A 20581-nucleotide genomic window follows, 5' to 3' on the forward strand; every position below is an offset into this window, starting at 1 on the left:
GTTGGTACATGGTCGCCCTTTTTATGTATTCATAACCCCCCCAAAAGAAACCAAACAAGGCTTTCTGCAGTTTAAACCAAACAATAGCAGGCATGGGATAGACATAAGCAGTGTGCAATAAGGTAGGCAGCAGATCTGCCTTTACTGCCATGACCTTCCCACTTATGGTCATTTTCCTCATTTTCCACAAGTTGATCTTTCTCTCTACCTTTTTCAATGCAATGTCCCAATTTGTCACTATATCATCATGTGTGCCAAATAATAACCCCAACAATTTCATTGGACCCACACACACAGGCAAACCAAGGGGAGCGTCTTTCTTGTCTCTCCATTTGCCCACGTACTTGAGGTGTGATTTGTCCCAATTCACCTTTGACCCGGAAGCCCTCGTGAAAAGTTCTACAACCTTCAAAACTTCTCTGACATCAAAATCATTATCCAAGTACAGGATCGTATCATCTGCAAATTGAGAAAGTTTTAAAATTTCACCCCCAGGAAGCTGAACTCCCCGTACCCGGTCACAGTTCCTGATAGCACATGCTAAGACTTCAATGAAGATCACATACAAAGGAGCAGATGCAGGACACCCTTGACGCACCCCTCGAGTCTGCCCGAACAGGCTGCCCAGATTACCGTTCACACACATCCTACTACCCACCCCTGTATACATGGTCCGTATCCACCCCCTAAATCTGCCTCCAAAACCAAATTTCTCTAAAATCCTGAAAAGAAAATCATGAGCAACTCTGTCAAAGGCCTTTTCCTGGTCCAACCCCAGCAAAATCAGAGAAACATTACAGTCTTCAGCATAAGACAGGACATCCCTATGCAGGTTTAGATTCCACTGAATCTGCCGTCCCGGTACTGCACACGTTTGGTCCTGTCCTATTATGTGGGATAAGACCTTGGTCATGCGGTTTGACACAATCTTACCAAAAATCTTGTAGTCCGTACACAATAACGTTATAGGCCTGTAATTCAGTATGCTCCTTGGGTCGCCCTTTTTATAAATAAGGGAAATCACTCCTTCCCTCATTGCGTTCTCCATTAGTCCCGACGCACCCATGAAATTAAACACATCCAGTAACTGAGGCCCCATGACATCCCAGAAAACCACATAAAAGTCCGTGGTGAGACCATCCTTGCCAGGGACCCTACCCTTTTGTAATGAAAAGAGGGCCTCCCGAACCTCTACTAGGGTCATATCTGTGTCCAACTCACCTCTTAAATCTTCCGGAACAAATCTATCAATGTTATTCAATAGATTTGTACCCTCGTGGTAATCAACACATTCCGACGTAAAAAAACGCGAGAAGTGACGAGTGGCTACATTAACCAGCTCGCTTTGGTCTTCAGTCACTATCTGCCCATCAAAAAGGGATGCAATACTTCTCGTCTTCTCCCTTAATTGTGTCTTCTTAAAAAAATAGGCAGAGCACTTCTCGTCCTTCTCCCACTTCTCCCTAAGGCACCTAAATTTGTATGCCTCGGCCCTGTTGTGAAAAAAAACCTTTTGTTTATTTTGCCAGAATTTCAGTTGCTCTTCATCGATGTCCAGTCCATCATTTTTCTTCACCATCATTTCCCCAATCAGTTTTTGTAAATGATAGTACTCCTCATACTCACGTTTTTTCGCCATCCTCGTATAAGCCTGGACAAAATGTCTGATACGTTTTTTGGTGTCCCCCCACCACTCGCACAGATTTCCATAAAAGATTTTCATTTCAATTAATTCATTAAAGAAAATTCTAAAGGAAGTCCTAAAACAAAGGTTGGACAGTATTTGATTGTTTAGTTTCCAATACCCCTTACCATATTGGATACAATTTGGGTCAAAAGTAACCCGAAGCATGTTATGGTCTGTGTAAAAAACCGGTGAAATCAAAACTTTCTTAACCAAAAAACCCGCAGGACAAAAGATATAATCCAGTCTACTTTTGACCCCTCTACTATTTGACCATGTATAGCCAGGGTCATTAGGGTATACACTTTTAAAAGAATCAATTAAATCATATGACGTTGCCCACTTTTTCAAATTAAATATTGACGTGTCTCCGTCACTGGAGCAGTTTAAATCCCCCCCCACCAAAACGTGCCTATTCGTCATGAAGACCGTGTCTAACAAAGAAAAAAGTGCTTTTCTCTCTTTTGGAGTAGTGTTTGCATAAATATTGACCAACCTAAGGTTAAGACCCTTCCAGTTTATGTCCGTTACCAATACACGTCCTTGAACCAAAGAAAAACTCCCCACAATCGAAACATCTTTAGTTCCACATAGAGTTCCTACACCCGAGGAGTGGACCCCCCCAATACTCCACCTCGACTCTCCCTTAACCCACTCTCGGGCGAAGGAAGTGGCATCATTGTCATCTTTCAGATGCGCCTCCTGTATGAGGCACAGGGTGAAACTCAGGGAGCTTAAATGAGAAAAAACCATCGCTCTTTTGGTGACATCCCTTAAACCTCTCACATTGAGAGTTGCAATGGTCAATGTCATTGTTCTAACGAGGGGAAACTCATGTAATATATGTTGTCCATCAAACCAAAAAACGGATGACACACAGTCAGGTATATCCCTCTCCACCCTGCTCCTCCAAACTAAAAGGAAAACCAAACAGAAGTGCACCTTCTTCACCGGCCAGAGGGTCTTCAGCCGGGGCAGGTGAGCAATCACCAGTGACGCCACTCGGGGGCAACTTACTACTCACTGATCCTTCGGCAGCCCCCAGAGATGAAACCTCAACGTGGTTGATGTCATCCATCTCAGGTGTCCCGGAGCACATTGGAACGCTGGCTTCATCAGCACTCACCTCCACATGGTCCCTATCCACCTGGATCGCGGGATCCTGCTCCTGCGCCACGTCCACCTCTTCCACGCCACGCAAGGGTATCACCTGGTTGTCGACTTTCCGTGTAGAAGAGGAGGTGGGGGCCTCCGCTGGAGATGGCACTTCGGTCCGTCTCCTCTTCCCTTTGCTCCTCCTAGTACCCACCTTGACCCAATCCGCATTGGCAGTGACATCCTCCGAGCTTTCAGACTCCCGCCTCTGCTTTTCCCCAGTGTCTCCGCCTCCTCCAGGAAGTGAGGCCACATCAGGAGAAGCAGCCACACCTGTGTCGTTCCCTATGTCCTTCATTAATTCGGCAATTACGTCGTTGATGGGCTTCAGTGATGACACCTGCCGCACACCTGCAGCTCGTCCTCCGGCCACAGCCGCATACGTGGACACCACCGACGTACAGTTCTTAAACAAATGGCTCTCAGACCCACACAAACTACATTTCTTCGGACGCTCGCAACTTCCCATGGTGTGACCCAGCCCATCACAGTTCCTGCAGCGCACCTGAGTGCAATTTGCTGCCAGATGTCCATACGTGGCACATTTCCGGCAGTAAAGGGGTTGTCCTCCATAGAACAAATATCCCCTATTAGTGCCAATCATAAACGTCGCCGGGGGGTGACGAAAGCCATCATGTCCATCAAAGTCAGTTTTCAAACGCACGCGGAATTGACGTTTCCCCGTCCAAAAACCAAGTGAGTCCTTAACGTCCGGCATACGCGACAAAACTTCCACATACCTGGACAGGAAACACTGTACAGCGTCCGCAGTGACCCAGGGATTGTAGACGTGAACTGTGACCACTCTCTCACCGGTGCGGCAGAGACTTTGCACTCGATAGTCCGCCATTCGGCCATCTTTCATCAGAGCCGCCATTCCCTTGACTTCTTCCATCTTAAGTAAACTGAAAAAAGTCAAATCAAAGTACCTCTCCGCGGTGTTTCTTTGCAGGCACAAAATGTCTTCCGCCTTCAAACCCAACACGTCAAAGAAAATTCCTTGGCCAAACTCTCTCCGGTCCACAAACTCTTCCATACCATTCCAAAAAAAACGTAGAGTATTCTTCAGCACAGTCTGAACTTGCTGTGATGCAGTAGACGCCATTCCGAGATCGACCGTCAACACTACCCCTCCTCAGCGTATGGAAACCATTCCAAAAGGCCGAGAAGCGATACTGTAATATTGTCAGATACAGGTGACCCAGGTGCCACCCTGACCTTTACTTTGATGGTCCACAGAATCCAGTAACGACCCGGAATGCGTCTGGGTTAAGGAATTATGTGGCTCCGGGTTGGCGGCCAGCGACTGTTTAACATTTGACCTATCACCTCAGTCACTCAGTCACTCAGTCACTCAGTCACTCAGTCACTCAGACAGACAGACAGACAGACAGACAGACAGACAGACAGACAGACAGACAGACAGACAGACAGACAGACAGGACAGGACAGGAAGCATATCCCAAAGGCAACGGCCGCAGGTCGGCAAAATGTGGACGTTACAAACACAGCCTTCCTGTCTGCCTGAGAGCAGCTGTTATACAACACCAGTATATTGTTGATCACGATATAATGCTCTTGCCAGATTACATTCAAATGACTTATTATTCATAACAATTAAGGTTCAAAAAATGCAAGAATCTAATATTTCTTATACAGTGCCATCTAGCCTACCAAGTACACTCACTTTTTACTCAAGCGTAAACATTTTTCAAAGCGTTGACAGATCATCGCATGATCACATGCTTGTGATCGCACCGCATTATTTTTGAACAACATTGGGGAGATGCACCGTTCCTGGAGCTACTGCAATACCAGGTCGATGCGTGGAGAGGATGGAGCAAGCTCCTGTTCCATCTCCCTGTTCCAAAAATCAATTTAATATATAGTCCCCGGGTAGGGGACATATCAGATATTAAACTGATAAGAACAGATACTACACTTGATCTTAGCCAAAAGGCCGAGAAGCGATACTGTAATATTGTCAGATACAGGTGACCCAGGTGCCACCCTGACCTTTACTTTGATGGTCCACAGAATCCAGTAACGACCCGGAATGCGTCTGGGTTAAGGAATTATGTGGCTCCGGGTTGGCGGCCAGCGACTGTTTAACATTTGACCTATCACCTCAGTCAGTCAGTCAGTCAGTCAGTCAGTCAGTCAGTCAGTCAGTCAGTCAGTCAGACAGACAGACAGACAGACAGACAGACAGACAGACAGACAGACAGACAGACAGACAGACAGACAGACAGACAGACAGACAGACAGACGATGCTGTAATATGGTCAGATACAGGTGACCCAAGTGCCACCCTGACCTTTACTTTGATGGTCCACAGAATCGAGTAACAACCCGGAATGCGTCTGGGTTAAGGAATTATGTGGCTCCGGGTTGGCGGCCAGCGACTGTTTAACATTTGACCTATCACCTCAGTCACTCAGTCAGTCAGTCAGTCAGTCAGTCAGTCAGTCAGTCAGTCAGTCAGACAGACAGACAGACAGACAGACAGACAGACAGACAGACAGACAGACAGACAGACAGACAGACAGACAGACAGACAGACAGACAGACAGACAGACAGACAGACAGACAGACGATGCTGTAATATGGTCAGATACAGGTGACCCAAGTGCCACCCTGACCTTTACTTTGATGGTCCACAGAATCCAGTAACGACCCGGAATGCGTCTGGGTTAAGGAATTATGTGGCTCCGGGTTGGCGGCCAGCGACTGTTTAACATTTGACCTATCACCTCAGTCACTCAGTCACTCAGTCAGTCAGTCAGACAGACAGACAGACAGACAGACAGACAGACAGACAGACAGACAGACAGACAGACAGACAGACAGACAGACAGACAGACAGACGATGCTGTAATATGGTCAGATACAGGTGACCAAAGTGCCACCCTGACCTTTACTTTGATGGTCCACAGAATCGAGTAACCACCCGGAATGCGTCTGGGTTAAGGTATTCTGTGGCTCCGGGATGGCGGCCAGCGACCGTTTAACATTTTAGCTATGACGTCAGTCAGTCAGTCAGTCAGTCAGACAGACAGACAGACAGACAGACAGACAGACAGACAGACAGACAGACAGACAGACAGACAGACAGACAGACAGACAGACAGACAGACAGACAGACGATGCTGTAATATGGTCAGATACAGGTGACCCAAGTGCCACCCTGACCTTTACTTTGATGGTCCACAGAATCGAGTAACCACCCGGAATGCGTCTGGGTTAAGGAATTATGTGGCTCCGGGTTGGCGGCCAGCGACTGTTTAACATTTGACCTATCACCTCAGTCACTCAGTCAGTCAGTCAGTCAGTCAGTCAGTCACTCAGTCAGTCAGTCAGTCAGTCAGTCAGTCAGTCAGTCAGTCAGTCAGTCAGACAGACAGACAGACAGACAGACAGACAGACAGACAGACAGACGATGCTGTAATATGGTCAGATACAGGTGACCCAAGTGCCACCCTGACCTTTACTTTGATGGTCCACAGAATCCAGTAACGACCCGGAATGCGTCTGGGTTAAGGAATTATGTGGCTCCGGGTTGGCGGCCAGCGACTGTTTAACATTTGACCTATCACCTCAGTCACTCAGTCACTCAGTCACTCAGTCAGTCAGACAGACAGACAGACAGACAGACAGACAGACAGACAGACAGACAGACAGACAGACAGACAGACAGACAGACAGACAGACAGACAGACAGACAGACAGACAGACAGACAGACAGACAGACGATGCTGTAATATGGTCAGATACAGGTGACCCAAGTGCCACCCTGACCTTTACTTTGATGGTCCACAGAATCGAGTAACCACCCGGAATGCGTCTGGGTTAAGGTATTCTGTGGCTCCGGGATGGCGGCCAGCGACCGTTTAACATTTTAGCTATGACGTCAGTCAGTCAGTCAGTCAGTCAGTCAGACAGACAGACAGACAGACAGACAGACAGACAGACAGACAGACAGACAGACAGACAGACAGACAGACAGACAGACAGACAGAAGGACAGGACAGGACAGGACAGGACAGGACAGGACAGGACAGGACAGGAAGCATATCCCAAAGGCAACGGCCGCAGGTCGGCAAAATGTGGACGTTACAAACACAGCCTTCCTGTCTGCCTGAGAGCAGCTGTTATACAACACCAGTATATTGTTGATCACGATATAATGCTCTTGCCAGATTACATTCAAATGACTTATTATTCATAACAATTAAGGTTCAAAAAATGCAAGAATCTAATATTTCTTATACAGTGCCATCTAGCCTACCAAGTACACTCACTTTTTACTCAAGCGTAAACATTTTTCAAAGCGTTGACAGATCATCGCATGATCACATGCTTGTGATCGCACCGCATTATTTTTGAACAACATTGGGGAGATGCACCGTTCCTGGAGCTACTGCAATACCAGGTCGATGCGTGGAGAGGATGGAGCAAGCTCCTGTTCCATCTCCCTGTTCCAAAAATCAATTTAATATATAGTCCCCGGGTAGGGGACATATCAGATATTAAACTGATAAGAACAGATACTACACTTGATCTTAGCCAAAAGGCCGAGGAACGATACTGTAATATTGTCAGATACAGGTGACCCAGGTGCCACCCTGACCTTTACTTTGATGGTCCACAGAATCCAGTAACGACCCGGAATGCGTCTGGGTTAAGGAATTATGTGGCTCCGGGTTGGCGGCCAGCGACTGTTTAACATTTGACCTATCACCTCAGTCACTCAGTCACTCACTCAGTCAGTCAGTCAGACAGACAGACAGACAGACAGACAGACAGACAGACAGACAGACAGACAGACAGACAGACAGACAGACAGACAGACAGACAGACAGACAGACAGACAGACAGACAGACAGACGATGCTGTAATATGGTCAGATACAGGTGACCCAAGTGCCACCCTGACCTTTACTTTGATGGTCCACAGAATCGAGTAACCACCCGGAATGCGTCTGGGTTAAGGTATTCTGTGGCTCCGGGATGGCGGCCAGCGACCGTTTAACATTTTAGCTATGACGTCAGTCAGTCAGTCAGTCAGTCAGTCAGTCAGTCAGTCAGTCAGTCAGTCAGACAGACAGACAGACAGACAGACAGACAGACAGACAGACAGACAGACAGACAGACAGACAGACAGACAGACAGACAGAAGGACAGGACAGGACAGGACAGGACAGGACAGGACAGGACAGGACAGGACAGGAAGCATATCCCAAAGGCAACGGCCGCAGGTCGGCAAAATGTGGACGTTACAAACACAGCCTTCCTGTCTGCCTGAGAGCAGCTGTTATACAACACCAGTATATTGTTGATCACGATATAATGCTCTTGCCAGATTACATTCAAATGACTTATTATTCATAACAATTAAGGTTCAAAAAATGCAAGAATCTAATATTTCTTATACAGTGCCATCTAGCCTACCAAGTACATTCACTTTTTACTCAAGCGTAAACATTTTTCAAAGCGTTGACAGATCATCGCATGATCACATGCTTGTGATCGCACCGCATTATTTTTGAACAACATTGGGGAGATGCACCGTTCCTGGAGCTACTGCAATACCAGGTCGATGCGTGGAGAGGATGGAGCAAGCTCCTGTTCCATCTCCCTGTTCCAAAAATCAATTTAATATATAGTCCCCGGGTAGGGGACATATCAGATATTAAACTGATAAGAACAGATACTACACTTGATCTTAGCCAAAAGGCCGAGAAGCGATACTGTAATATTGTCAGATACAGGTGACCCAGGTGCCACCCTGACCTTTACTTTGATGGTCCACAGAATCCAGTAACGACCCGGAATGCGTCTGGGTTAAGGAATTATGTGGCTCCGGGTTGGCGGCCAGCGACTGTTTAACATTTGACCTATCACCTCAGTCACTCAGTCACTCAGTCACTCACTCAGTCAGTCAGTCAGTCAGTCAGTCAGTCAGACAGACAGACAGACAGACAGACAGACAGACAGACAGACAGACAGACAGACAGACAGACAGACAGACAGACAGACAGACAGACAGACAGACAGACGATGCTGTAATATGGTCAGATACAGGTGACCCAAGTGCCACCCTGACCTTTACTTTGATGGTCCACAGAATCGAGTAACCACCCGGAATGCGTCTGGGTTAAGGAATTATGTGGCTCCGGGTTGGCGGCCAGCGACTGTTTAACATTTGACCTATCACCTCAGTCACTCAGTCAGTCAGTCAGTCAGTCAGTCAGTCAGTCAGTCAGTCAGTCAGACAGACAGACAGACAGACAGACAGACAGACAGACAGACAGACAGACAGACAGACAGACGATGCTGTAATATGGTCAGATACAGGTGACCCAAGTGCCACCCTGACCTTTACTTTGATGGTCCACAGAATCCAGTAACGACCCGGAATGCGTCTGGGTTAAGGAATTATGTGGCTCCGGGTTGGCGGCCAGCGACTGTTTAACATTTGACCTATCACCTCAGTCACTCAGTCACTCAGTCAGTCAGACAGACAGACAGACAGACAGACAGACAGACAGACAGACAGACAGACAGACAGACAGACAGACAGACAGACAGACAGACAGACAGACAGACAGACAGACAGACAGACAGACAGACAGACGATGCTGTAATATGGTCAGATACAGGTGACCCAAGTGCCACCCTGACCTTTACTTTGATGGTCCACAGAATCGAGTAACCACCCGGAATGCGTCTGGGTTAAGGTATTCTGTGGCTCCGGGATGGCGGCCAGCGACCGTTTAACATTTTAGCTATGACGTCAGTCAGTCAGTCAGTCAGTCAGTCAGTCAGACAGACAGACAGACAGACAGACAGACAGACAGACAGACAGACAGACAGACAGACAGAAGGACAGGACAGGACAGGACAGGACAGGACAGGAAGCATATCCCAAAGGCAACGGCCGCAGGTCGGCAAAATGTGGACGTTACAAACACAGCCTTCCTGTCTGCCTGAGAGCAGCTGTTATACAACACCAGTATATTGTTGATCACGATATAATGCTCTTGCCAGATTACATTCAAATGACTTATTATTCATAACAATTAAGGTTCAAAAAATGCAAGAATCTAATATTTCTTATACAGTGCCATCTAGCCTACCAAGTACACTCACTTTTCACTCAAGCGTAAACATTTTTCAAAGCGTTGACAGATCATCGCATGATCACATGCTTGTGATCGCACCGCATTATTTTTGAACAACATTGGGGAGATGCACCGTTCCTGGAGCTACTGCAATACCAGGTCGATGCGTGGAGAGGATGGAGCAAGCTCCTGTTCCATCTCCCTGTTCCAAAAATCAATTTAATATATAGTCCCCGGGTAGGGGACATATCAGATATTAAACTGATAAGAACAGATTTTTTTTTTTTTGGAAAAAATAATTTATTTACATTTCCTTCAAACCAACAACAATATAATGACAGTCAACTCAACACAGAAACAGCTTATACATCATCTAACCAAAAATTACAAACAATCTTACCCGGGCAAGAAAAACAAAGAAAACCCCAAACCATAAAACAAAACATTACCCATAATAAGAAAACACAAATTCATATATCTGTAAAAATACACTTCCATCTGTCTTTAATCGCCCTAAGCCCCCATCGATCCACTTCCAACTTAAATTTGTCCCGCATGTGCTCTACTACATGCCCAAACACCCCACACACCGTCCACTTTGTCACCCCTCGCAGTTCCCCGCACCGTGCTTTCCACAGTCCAAGTTTGGTCTGGGAAATCAGTTCTACTATCTTGCACATCTTCTTTTTCTCTAATTTAAAATCCATACACAATATTTGTTCCCATGTAACATCCTTCAAAAACACAAATTTCTTTCCTAATACACTCCATACCTCTTTTGCAAAAATGCAGTCATACATTACATGTTTAATCAATTCAATGCCCATACAGTCATTTCTAGGACAAAACTTATTTCTCGTCAACCCGTGGTTATGCAAAGTCAGTCTCACTGGTAATCTCCCATGTAATACCAGCCAGTTAAAATCCTTTAGGTCATTGTCCAGGTGCACGTCCTGTATCCTTTTCCACACAACGGCTGGTATATGGGCTGCATCTCTGGGATCCAACCCAACCATAATACACTCATAAAGTTCCCTGTGGTTCTTCACCATATCCACATTCCAGCATTCCTTCCATTTCCTGGCCCAGCCCACAATCCTGTCAAAATATTTAGGCATGGTCTCTGCCTTTGGGAAGCAGTTGTCCCATGGTACCTTTAGTTTTCTCAAAGGAAAAGAAAGCCAAAATTTCAAGAAAACCTGACACTTATGTGTCTGAGGGGACAACAGAATGTTACACACATTTAAAAAGAATAATACATTCGTCTTCATACGTAAATTGATGACACCTTTGCCCCCTCGTTCGATAGGTTGGTACATAGTCGCCCTTTTTATGTATTCGTAACCCCCCCAAAGGAAACCAAACAAAGCTTTCTGCAGTTTAAAGCAAACGATAGCAGGCATGGGATAGACAAAAGCAGTGTGCAACAAGGTAGGCTGATAAGAACAGATTTTTTTGTTTGTTTTGAAAACGTTTATTGACACTTAGTTCATTTGTTTCATTTCAGTCATATTTCATTTTTCCATCCACAACTTCTTTTTGATATAAATATTTATCTGTATAGGACAATAAATATCTTCAATCATAAAATGATACAGATAAAACCAGTCATGGGTAAAAAAGTTTGTTATTTGAAAAATTAAAGAATGTGCGAAAAAAATGTAAAAAAGAGTGTCAATTGTCCGTAAAAGCTATAAAAAAGACCATTAAAAAACTCCAACCAAAGTCCCGTTTGTACAGGAGCGCAGTGAGTCCCTACCAAGGGTAACTCATCCCGCTCTTCCAAACAGTAGGTCTCTCGGGAATCCTGTCGAGGCGCTCGGCCGAGATCCCCGCCCTGGTGCTCCTTCCCGCCTGCCTCTCCCGGAGAGCCAGGCCGCTGCTGCTGTGTCCTTTTCAGCGTTGTTGTTCCGGCTCCTCCCTCCGAATGGGCACAGAGGCGATTCTTCTTGGTGGCTGTGTCCTTGGGCGGCCACTGGCCGCCTCGGCTGCCCTGAGTGTTGCGGCAGCCATTTGGATCACAGCCACGGGGGGGATCTGCTTGTGCTTCCCTACCAGCAAATTTCTGGTCCACAAGGCGTCCTTCAGGGCGTTGATGGCCAGCCACTGTTTCATCCAGTCCTTTTTGGGGACGGGCCTTTGGCTGGCCCCCTAGAGCACCAGCTGTGGTGTGAGGACCTCCTTTGCTGGTAGGTACGGGAATTGCGAGGAGCCGGCCATTTCCCACAGGTCCACAGCAGCACTGCACTCCCAGAGCAGGTGCCTCACCGACTCCGGCGCGCTGCAACCAGGTCGGGGGCAGGTCGACAGCGTCGACATTCCCCGGGAGTGCATGACGGACCTGACTGGGAGGATCTCGTGCGCCACCATCCATGACAGGTCCCGGAGTCTGTTTGGAAGAGCGGGGTGGTTCACATTGCGCCAAACCGTGGAGGGCTCGCCGAGTGCAAGCCCGCGCACTGGTCTCACTGATTCCCGCTCCTGTACAACACATAAAAGGGAACGATGGTCAGTTAAAACCTGTATGTCCTCCTGCTCCAGGCTAAAATGCTTTAAAAAATTCTGTATAAAAGCATAGGCTGGTGGCAGGTTAAAAGATACTGGAAATTTAAGACTTATGGTTAAAATTTTGAGCCGCCTGAGGTAGGACCCCATCCAGAAACGTGTCATGGCTGCTGTTTTGGGGTTTCTGGATGGGGTCGTCACTATTTTAATGTGTGTGGCTGTGTATAAAGACATTAAAAAGACAGACAGGTCTGGAACGCCTTTGCCTCCTTTCTCTTTTGGTCGCTTCAGGACTTCCCTTCTCAGGCGTTCCCACTTCGAACCCCACAGAAAGTTAAAAATGGCTCGTTCCAGGGCTAAAATAATTCTCCTTGGGGGGATAAAAACAGAACTGATCAATAAAAGCAAAGGTAAAATCACTGCTTTAATGATTAAAACCTTTCCCTCTATCGTCAGTTCCCCTCAGTCCCCAGTACCCTAGCCTTTGTCTAAGTTTCCCTAAAATGTCTGGCCAATTCCTTCTCCCTCCCCCTTCCTTGTCAAACCTAACCCCCAGAATTTTTTGGTCGGTCTGGGTCACAGTCAGGGGCAGTCCTGTCGTTTCTGTCGCTGTCCATGGTCCATAAAATTGGGCTTGGGTCTTGTCCCGGTTTAGTTTGGACCCAGAGGCCCGTCCAAACCAGTCTGTCCAGTCCAGGGTCCGGTTGACTGATGAGAGGTCCGTGCATAAAATGTTTATGTCGTCCATGTATAAAACGCATTTGTTCGTCAGTCCCCCGGACCATGGTACAAAGACCCCGTGGATTCGTTGGTCCCTTCTCAAGATCTGTGCCAGCGGCTCGATGCAAATTGCGTACAGGAGAGGAGATAACGGGCAACCCTGACAGACACCGCAGTTGATTCCTACTGCTTTTGTCAGATGCCCGTTAACCAGGATTTTGCTGATGATACCTCTATACAGCAATCCCACCCAAGCTATGAATCTCTCTGGAAGCCCCATTTTTTGCAGTACTTGGAACAGGTACTGGTGCGAGACTCGATCAAAGGCCTTTTCAAAGTCTAAATTTAGGACTATTAGCCGAGTGTTTTCGTCTCTCGCCAGACAAATGGTGTCTCTAATCAGTACGAGGCTGTCGGTGATCTTCCTCCCCGGGATGGCACAGGCTTGATCCGGGTGAATCAAGTCCTCTAAAACCATAGTCAGTCGATTCGCTAAAATTTTGCTAAAAAGTTTACAGTCAAAATTTAAAAGGGTGATAGGTCTCCAGTTCTTCAAGTCAGTCTTGTCTTTACTCTTGTAGAGTAGAGTCACTATCCCTATCCTAAAACTATCTGGCAGTCGGTCTAGCTTCTCAAATTCCATAAAAACAGTCAGTAAGTCAGGTGCTAAAATGTCCCAAAAGGTCAAATAAAACTCAAAGGGAAGTCCGTCCTGTCCTGGGGACTTCCCTCTGTTAAAAGATTTTAAACACTTGTTGAGTTCCTCGACACTAAAATTTTGGGATAAAAACACATTTTCGGTCACCTGACATTCAATGGAATTTAAGACTTCTTTTAGGGTGTCATTAAAAACAGGTTTCTCCTTATACAATTCAGAGTAAAAACATTCTATGTTATCTTTTATCTCCTCTGTTGTTTGTGAAGTGCGTCCGTCGTCATTTTTTTAGTTTTAAAATACAACCCCCTTTATTTAAAATCTTTCTAAAAAAATAACGTGTGCACTTTTCTCCTTCTTCGGTTTCCTTTTCCCTGCTTCTTAAAATAACCCCTTTACTTTTTGTTTCTGCTAGTAGCGCCATTTCTCTTTTGATATCTTTCATTTCACTGTTAAAATCCATTCCCTGTTGTGTTAGGGTTAGGGTTAGGGTTATTAAAAGATACTGACATTTACGCAAACACGTCTAAAAACAGATTAGATCCTTGCAGAATCTTTCATGACCTCGAGACTTCCTGGGGCCGTTTCTCCCAAGTGCTGAAAGATTTGACACACACACTCTAGATTTCTGGGTCAAGAAATGATATTATTTTGTTATATGATTTTATTGTTTTATTTGTATTATTTTTATTGTATTCAAAACTTTCCACCACAGTATTCTCCCCACCGAGTCACAACGTCCCAAGTTGAGGTCAGCAGCGCCCCATCCCCCCTATGCACAGTATTGATGCTGCACTGCTTCCCCCTCCTCAGACGTCTGATGGTGGACCAGAATTTCCTTGAAGCCGTCTGGAAGTCGTTCTCCAAGGCCTCACCCAACTCCTCCCATGCCCGAGTTTTTGCCTCAGCAACAACCAGAGCTGCATTCCGCTTGGCCAGCCGGTACCCATCAGCTGCTTCTGGAGTCCCACAGACCAAAAAGGCCCGATAGGACTCCTCCTTCATCTTGACGGCATCCCTTACCGCTGATGTCCACCAACGGATTCCGGGGTTGCCGCCACGACAGGCACCGACCACCTTACGGCCACAGCTGCAGTCGGCCGCCTCGACAATGGAGGCGCAGAACATGGTCCACTCAGCCTCAATGTCCCCCGCCTCCCCTGGAACATGGGTGAAGTTCTGCCGGATGTGGGAGTTGAAACTCCTTCTGACAGGGGATTCCGCCAGGCGTTCCCAGCAGACCCTCACAATACGTTTGGGTCTGCCAGGTCAGACCGGCATCTTTCCCCACCATCGGAGCCAACACACCACCAGGTGGTGATCGGTTGACAGCTCCGCCCCTCTCATCACCCAAGTGTCCAAAACATGCGGGCGCAAGTCCGATGACACAACCACAAAGTCGATCATCGAACTGCGGCCTAGGGTGTCCTGGTGCCAAGTGCACATATGGACACCCTTATGTCTGAACATGGTGTTCGTTATGGACAGTTCGTGACGAGCACAGAAGTCCAATAACTGAACACCACTCGAATTCTGATCGGGGGGGGGGGCGTTCCTCCCAATCTCGCCCTTCCAGGTCTCACTGTCATTGCCCACATGAGCGTTGAAGTCCCCCAGCAGAACGATGGAGTCCCTAGTGGGAGCGCTCTCCAGCACCCCTTCCAAGGACTCCACAAAGGGTGGGTACTCTGAACTGCTGTTTGGTGCATAAGCACAAACAACAGTCAGGACCCGTCCCCCCACCCAAAGGCGGAGGGAGGCTACACTCTCATCCACCTGGGTGAACCCCAATGTACAGGCACCAAGCCGGGGGCTATAAGTATACCCACACCTGCTCGGCGTCTCTCACCATGGGCAAGTCCAGAGTGGAAGAGAGTCCAACCCCTCTGGAGAGGACTGGTACCAGAGCCCAAGCTGTGTGTGGAGGTGAGTCCGACTATATCTAGTCGGAACTTCTCGACCTCACAAACCAGCTCAGGCTCCTTCCCTGCCAGGGAGGTGACATTCCACGTCCCAAGAGCCAGCTTCTGTAGCCGAGGATTGGATCGCCAAGGTCCCCGCCTTCGGCAACCGCCCAGCTCACAATGCACCCGACCCCTATGGCCCCTCCCACAGGTGGTGAGCCCATGGGAAGGGGGACCCACATTGTCCTTTCAGGCTGCGCCCGACTGGGCCCCATGGGTGCAGGCCCGGCCACCAGGCGTTCGCCTTCGAAACCCACCTCCAGGCCTGGCTCCAGAGGGGGGCCCCGGTGACCCGTGTCCGGACAAGGGAAAACGTGGTCCATTGTTTTTATTCATCATTAGGGGTCTATGAGCCATCCTTTGTCCGGTCCCTCACCTAGGACCTGTTTGTCATGGGTGACCCTACCAGGGGCACAAAACCCCAGACAACTTAGCTCCCAGGATCATTGGGACACACAAACCCCTCCACCACGATAAGATGAAGACTCAAGGAGTGGGTCTTTCAGACTCTGAAATAAATAAAACGGAAGTAATGGAAATCATTTTTCTTTTTGTGCGGCCTGGTACCAAATGACCCACAGACCAGTCTGCGCCCCAGGGGTTGGGGTCCACTGGACTAGACTATATGCTGGAGGTTATTCAATGGGAACCCTTCAATTATATTAAAGAAAAGAGAAGAAAATGAGAAATGACTCACTGTTCTTGTCCTCTGCAAGAACGGTGATATTTGTTAACTGCCTTTATTTTTTTGTCTTTGTCCAGATTTATGTTTGTGACAAATTATGAAAGAGGTCTGGCTTGTCCAAACTGGCCGCATATATGTTGCAAAGCGTGACTGGTGTATCCAATAGCTGTCCATGGGATCACATACTGTAGCAACCATCAGGATCAGTTTAGAATTGAAACTGCTCCTCTATTTCCAGTTCCTGGGCTGGAGAACACCTGTCTCACCCATAAACAAAAGAAGCCATGTTATGGCACACAACACAAATTGTCCCAAAAACTAACAAACTGGAACAGATCAAAACAAACAATATACTGTAGATCCAGTAAAGCTGGAAACCCAGGAGAGTCACTCAAACTCGACTTACCACCCACCCATCACTTCATATTTATATAAACTCAGTTTATAATAAAGTTGTGGTGTGGCTCTATGTTTGAGGAAGCAATTACAGTGATACCTCTACTTACGAATGTCTCTACTTACGAAATTTTATACTTACAAAATTTCTCAGCAGGACAATATTACCTCTATTTACGAAAGACATTTTGATTTACGCAATGTAAAAACAGTATCGTCTGATACTCGAATAAAAACACAGTATCGGCTGATACTCAAATAAAAACACAGTATCGGCTGATACTCGAATAAAAACACAGTATCGGCTGATACTCAAATAAAAACACAGTATCGGCTGATACTCAAATAAAAACACGGTATCGGCTGATAATCGAATCTCCCACAGGTTCCTGAACAACATTCTCATAGCTGCTCTGCTATTGGCTATTACCTATTATGTATCTTCCTGGCATCCCATTGGCTAAGAGGGATGCCACTCCACCTCTGTGTGGAGCTAGAAAGGTGCTTATGGAGTGTGTCGGCATTCGGCACTCGACCCGTGAGGTGTTCTGATAGTTTTGCGCAAATATAATAACTTTTTCAGTACGTATTCACTATGGACCCCAAGAAAGTGACGGAGAAAAGAGGAAAAGAAAAGATGAAGAAAATAGTTTTTTGTCCGTACAAACAAAACAAGAGATGATAGAAAAGCATGAAAAAGGGATGCGTTTGGTTGATCTCACCAAAGAATATGGCCGTAATGCATCTACAATCACCACGTTATTAAAACCAAAGGAAGTTTAAGGAGTTTAAGGCATTGCGTGGGTGGTTGGAGAAGTTCAGAAGGAGGACTGGAATTCACTCTGTTGTTCATGGTGGGGCAAGAGGGCATGAACCAAAGAGGGCAAAAAACAATGAGGACAGCAGTTAAAAGGAAAATGACCATCATTATTATTCTTTACTCTATTCTTTGTTTTTTACATTATACACAACTCTCATTTATTGTGTAATAATCTAATTGTAACATGTATTTGTTACATGTTTTGATGCATTATTTGTCTGAATTTTGGGGGCTTGGAACGGATTAGGGCATTTGCATGGAAAACGTGTCTCTACTTATGTAATTTTCTACTTAATTTCTTCTGGAACCAATTAATTTCGTAAGTAGAGGTACCACTGTAGTATAATGGGGCTCACATGGCCTAATAGGTTTTCTCCTCCACGCAATTCTGGAAGCTTCGCTTCAGGACACGTAACAATTCAAGCCTCTTGCTGCTCCAGCCTGAGTCTCTGATTGGTTGATTGTCTTTAACGCACAGCACCTGGGGACGCAGCGACCCGGCGTAAGCCAGCAGGTGTGCATAAAGCTGGCTGATGGAGCTGCAGGACATCCCCCCACAGTCCCAGTCCGGGGGGGGGGGGGGGCAGAAGATTGGCAGCCACGCCTCTGTCAGTCTGCCTCAGGGCAGCTGTGGCTACACACATAGTTTACCATCACCAAGTATGAATGAGGAGTGAATGAATAATGGATCCAATGTAAGCGACTTTGGGCCTATTTCACAACTTGAAAAAACCAGGGATTTCGGTTTCACAAACACGGTTCAGGGTTAGTTTTTCTAACCCAGAGTAAATTCACCTGCAGTTTAACAGAAAAGACAACTTGAAAAAAAGCCATCATCAATGGAGCCCATTGATTCACCATGACGACGGACGAGATGCGCACCGCAACGCTTTACGGAAGTGGAAGTAGAGATTTTAATTTATGAATAGAAAGACTTTGAGGACATTTTCAGAAGAAACAGAACAGCGTTGCAGCTGCAAAGAAGAGCGACATGTCGTGGGAGTGAATTGCTGCTCAAGTCGATGCGTAAGTTCTAAGTACGTTGCATTCACGGTAAAAATAGGGAAGTAAACGGCTTCAAGAATAGTTTATTAATTTATTTTATTTAGGTGCGATCCAGTGGGGGGAGAAGGGCACGTCAGCAGCTGAGAATGAAGTATAAAAACATCGTTCACACAGGTCAGACTTCATCATTTCATTAGGGATCCTCTCATCCTCATTATGTTTGATATTGTACAGTAAATATTAAGTGGACGTTTGACTGTTCAGTTGTTTTATCCCCAACATAACGCTCTTTTCACGCACATTAATGCCCTCTCATCTATATCAGGTTCTGTTAAATAATGAAATACATTAAAACGTTTTATTGTTGCGTAGATAAAACAGTAAATCGGCATATGAACGTTACAAAAACAGTTGAGAAGGATATTCACACCATTGCGTACACCGATATTATCAAAGAACTGAAATCAAGAGCTGACATGTAGCTCGTTTCATACAGTCATAGCTAAAACTGCCTGAGTTCTTACATCAGTGACTGTGACATTGTACTGCTTATAACCGCTTTAACCCTAGAACACTAACGCTAAAATAAGTAACACCATCACTAACGTTGGGTATATTTTACCCGATACAATATCCTGGATAAAATACAGTTTTCATCAATTTATGTAAAAGTACAACACTGTATGACAAACTGTAGTACTCTTCTTTAATTTCAAAATATGCAATATCACATACATTTAAAAAAAGGTACCATGGTGGACCCTTTAAAAAGGCAGCAAAATTATTGAAAAAACAGGTCATCCTGACCAATAAATTTCAGAACAAAAAAAAAAAAAAATGGAGCTGGGAACTTGTTCTTTGGTCCACCCATTCCTAGGACATGTGAGCCTTGTCTGGTGAAGGCACAGTCTTCTTGCATCATTGACAACTGTGGGAGAGAGAGATAAAAAATGGCTTTTTTTGAGAGGGAAAAAATCACCAAATTTTTTTGACTTTATGAATTTCCTTGGAAATTAACATTAAGTGATGTTTATTCATAAACATTATACTAATTAAGGATTACATGCAAATTCTGGGACAACTTTTAACTTACCTTATGCCTTACATGCAGTTGGTACAGGCAGGGTAGTAATGGCGAGGACACACTGGTCGATGGCAGACATGACACCTGTGTTGTGCCCATGTCTTGATGAGTGCCATTGCCAAAGCCTGCATATACTGCCTCCTCTTCATTTGTGGGTCACCTCTCTTCATGGCATTCTCCTTGTGATCCATGAGTTTATCACACCAGCGTTCATCATGCCATATAGCACACACAGTGGCCACCTCTTGGTGTTTCTTCCACAGCTGTATTGAGCACACATCTGGTCGAAAGTATCAACACCTCCCTTTGTTTGGTTGTAAAATTTGATCATGTCAGGGTTGTGAGTGGGTCCAATACTTGGTTGTGTGTGCAAGGATGACAAAGAGTAGGACAAGCTTCTTTTTTGATGCTGTGTCATGGAAGGACACCAAAGTTAGGTGGATGAAATGGGGCAGGGAATGTGGCCGGCCTGAAGGTTGTTTCCATTGGAAAGTGCTAAAAATGCCTGATTTAAACACACAAACACTCACGTTGGGTAAATTCCACCCGTAAAATATGTTACCCTCTATCACTAAAGTCGGGTGAAAATCACCCGAACACATGCCTCTTGAAAAAACCATAGATGGGAGGAGGGAAACAAAAATACAATTAATAACATCAGTGAGCAGCTTGAAGCTACCCAAGGACCCATGGAACTCAAACAATGGCAACACAGTGAAAATCACATGACAAGAATTGTGTGGGAGAAAATCACCCGGTATTCCAGGTTTTATTTTCTGTCTGTT

General features: G+C 46.0%; 3 non-coding genes and 1 pseudogene across 3 annotated transcripts; all 4 read right to left on the reverse strand.

Annotated features, from left to right (window-relative positions):
- Positions 1-4620: 4620 nt before the first annotated feature.
- On the reverse strand, positions 4621-4811 carry LOC137604449 (U2 spliceosomal RNA). Its single transcript, XR_011037559.1, has one exon. It is a non-coding gene; the product is annotated as a U2 spliceosomal RNA (small nuclear RNA).
- A 2423-nt stretch (positions 4812-7234) lies between these two features.
- LOC137604464 (U2 spliceosomal RNA) lies at positions 7235-7425 on the reverse strand. Its single transcript, XR_011037574.1, has one exon. It is a non-coding gene; the product is annotated as a U2 spliceosomal RNA (small nuclear RNA).
- A 971-nt stretch (positions 7426-8396) lies between these two features.
- LOC137604450 (U2 spliceosomal RNA) lies at positions 8397-8587 on the reverse strand. Its single transcript, XR_011037560.1, has one exon. It is a non-coding gene; the product is annotated as a U2 spliceosomal RNA (small nuclear RNA).
- Positions 8588-10084: 1497 nt separating this feature from the next.
- Positions 10085-10262, reverse strand: LOC137604483 (U2 spliceosomal RNA; annotated as a pseudogene).
- Between the last annotated feature and the right edge of the window lie 10319 nt (positions 10263-20581).

The sequence above is a fragment of the Antennarius striatus genome, chromosome 11 (assembly GCF_040054535.1).
Source record: "Antennarius striatus isolate MH-2024 chromosome 11, ASM4005453v1, whole genome shotgun sequence".
Lineage (NCBI taxonomy): Eukaryota > Metazoa > Chordata > Actinopteri > Lophiiformes > Antennariidae > Antennarius > Antennarius striatus.